The sequence below is a fragment of the Pteropus vampyrus genome, unplaced genomic scaffold (assembly GCF_000151845.1).
Source record: "Pteropus vampyrus isolate Shadow unplaced genomic scaffold, Pvam_2.0 Scaffold193, whole genome shotgun sequence".
Taxonomy (NCBI): Eukaryota; Metazoa; Chordata; class Mammalia; order Chiroptera; family Pteropodidae; genus Pteropus; species Pteropus vampyrus.
Window position 1 is genome coordinate 1,218,060 of NW_011888974.1, and position 3,307 is coordinate 1,221,366.

The following is a 3,307-nucleotide window of genomic DNA, read 5'->3' on the forward strand; positions in this document are numbered from 1 at the left end:
CAGAAATATGGGTCTTCCTGGTGAGCACAACTTGGTTTCAGCCCACAGTTCTTTAGACTGAGGCCCACTGATGGGCACAGGTTGGCATCGAAGCAGCAGCCACAACAACTGAAAGCATGATTTATATACACAAAATTGTGAATGTATTCTGAGATTGTGAATGTATTTCCAAGTCTTCATTTCTTTAAACTTCCAACTTCCAGAGTTCAGCGCAGTTGGAGAATGAGTATGGTTTCCATTTGCTTTCTATTCAGTATACATACCCAGTTTGAGCCCATTTGCATTTTCTTAATCATATTAATACTGGCTAACATTGAGTGCTAAGCCTTTAATCCCTACCAACTTTGCTACTGTTTTTGCCTTAACCATGCTCCCAGTAACCACATCTTAGTTTTTATTGGTGAACTACCACTTCCCTGACTCTTGATCTATATGATTTATAGGGGATAGACCCAGATGCTCCATAGTGGGTGTAATCAGAAGATCCCTGGACTTTGCCAGAACTTTAGAAAAGTGAAAATATCTTTCATTTTCTGTTGGGATTGTTTAGTAAGTAGGATTGTAGGCTTGTTACTATGTGTAGTGTTTCCTGAGAATGAAGGTAACAGGAAAGCAGGGTGGAAGATGTAGAGAGGTCATGTGCTGAGGATGGCCATGTGCTGAGGCTTTAGACTAGTGGATCCAGACACCACTGGACTTTTCAGTTATAAAAGCCAATAAGTTCCAGTTTATGATTAAGTCAATTCAAGTTGGGATGCTCTGACTTGCAACTGAAAAAGCCTTAACATCAGTATTGTTAGAGAGTCCAAGTAAATTGCCCAAGGCACATAACCAATAATGTTGTGCCCAGGTATTTAAATTTAGGTCTCTCTGGTACTAAGGTACATACCTTTAACTACCAGGCCCATCTCCAACATTTATAAAGCCAAAGGCAAGAATACAAATGGAGGCCCACATGCCATGCCTTAATATTTAAAAGTTATCAATTCAACTGAGCTCAAATATGCTCTAGCCTAGCCTATCTTGATAGATAAAACATCCTGGAAGGCCAAGTTTGAACTTAGAGTTCTCAGACTCAGATCTGTGCCCCGATGTGTCAAAGCAGGCCATCCCATGTTTAAGGCCTGTTCCTCTTCCCATCTGGTTCTTTCCCACATTGCAAGGTATACCCTAGCCCCCACCTTTAAGTGCCATCATGTCCCTAAGAACCACCATTTCTTGGCTACCCACTTGGGCCTTTGGGTGTGTGTACCATGAAAGCACTGCCTTTGTGAGGGTAGACCCAGAAGATAAGTTCACATAGGTCCTGGAAGCAGGCTTGGGTCTGTTTTGGCAGGGGTTCCAGGGTTGTGGATACCTGGACTGTGGTGTAGTGGGTGAAGTGGAGACACAAGCTCTGAGTGGTCACATATCCCTGGTCCTGCAAGTTCTATGCCTCATGGGGAGGGACATGGCAGGAGGAGGACTAGGACGAGTTCCTCCAAAAGGAGTCCTCTCGCCCATGTCTAACACTTAACCTCTGTGTTAACCACACTTCATTTTTTCCCTGAAGTTCCAAATTTACTATTAAGTTTTCTTTAACACATCAGAAGTGAATATACAGTGAGTATTTTATTGTGAGTTCTTGGAGGTTCAGCCAGGTATATCTCAAGAGTTCTAAAAGTTCTGGAGATGTGGAAATAGGCTTGTATAGTTTTTCAAGCCAGTATCTATGGCCTGATTACTAGCTTTCCATTCTTACCTTTAAGTTCTTCCAAGTATCCCACACACCAGCTGCAGCCAGGATACCAATGTAGAAACCAGTCACACATTGATCATTCCTTCATCACCTCCCAGGATCAGACAGGTTAGGAAGGAAGCCATGGAGAGCTGAGCACACCAGCTTCCTTCTAACAAACTGATAGAGCATTTCCTCCTGCTCTCATTGTAGATGCTCTCACTAGAGCAAGCGAATTCAGCTTTTTCACGCTTAAGCATTTCAAACGGCCTACTGGCTTGTGAATGATGCTAGCTAATTGGGTAGGGGATTTTTGCTTTTATTTAAAAATTTAAGTTAAACTTCTTATTGAATATCCTGTTTTATCCTCTCATCCTCTCCTTTACTTTTTTTTTTTCTCCTTTAATGGCACCTTTCTGCCACAGCTAAAAGATTTGATAATGGCAAACATTCGTGGAGTACTCATTATAGTCCAGACACCGTTCTCAGTGCTGTGGTGATGACAACTCATATCCTCCCAGCAGTTCTTTGAGATATGAACTATTATAACTTCCATATAACCAATGGGGACCCTACAGCATTGCCCAGGTCACTTAGGAGGTACATGGCCGAGCTGAGATTCAATCCTACAGAATCTGGGTCCAGAGCTCAGGTTCCCAACTGTTCTCAAGCTTTAGCAGGTATCACATTTACCTGGGGCCTGGGCATAACTACAAAGGCCCAGGTCCTATCCTGCTTCAATAGGCATGATCCTCTGTGTCCTTTATTATGTGGTACCAAAGTTTGGGAACCACTGCACTGTGCTCTTCTGCCTCGATTTTGAATATTTTTCAGATGCTACTGCCCTTCTCGAGAGTGTGTTCCTATCCCAACAAGTGTTTCCTGGCTTGTGCCTAGTGGAGGAGAAACTGCAAGGGAGCCATCCAGGGACCCTCTAGGGGGCTGTCCCACTCCCTGCTTGGCACTGGAAACTCCCCAGCTCTTGTCCCTGGTCACACGGCCATCACTTCAGCTGTCTAAGGAGTCTCTTTGGAAACTGCCTTTCCCCCATTATCTCAGACTAAATAGCTTTTCAGTGCTTTCATAAGCCTGCACATTCCTTCATCTCTACTCCACATTGCATTATCATTTATCTATGCTGTGATTGTCTAGAGGGCAGGTAACATGTATGATTAATTTTAGTATCCTTACAGCCTAGCATAGGGCCAGACAGTCGAATAAAAGAACTTCTACCTCTCTGGAACCTTACCCAGTTGCCCTGGGCCTCGCAGTGACTGAGTGCCCCGTTGGATGCTCATTCGAGACACCTCCCTTCCGAAGAGCCCATTTCCAATACCTAACTCAGGGATACTGCAGCCTTTAACCAACACATGATTTGGGCTACATCCTTTAAACTCTCAGAACCTGCGGGTCAGGAACAGACTTGGCTTGTAGGCTTTTAAACTGCACAGTAAATGGAATATATGGAGAGACTAAGATGGCATTCTCATCCTGACAGTGGGCTGTTGTTACATTCCAGGGACTCTTCCCTTCCTCCTCACCTTCATTCTGACTACTTTCCCAAGGGCAGTTCACCTTCCCACTGCCTGC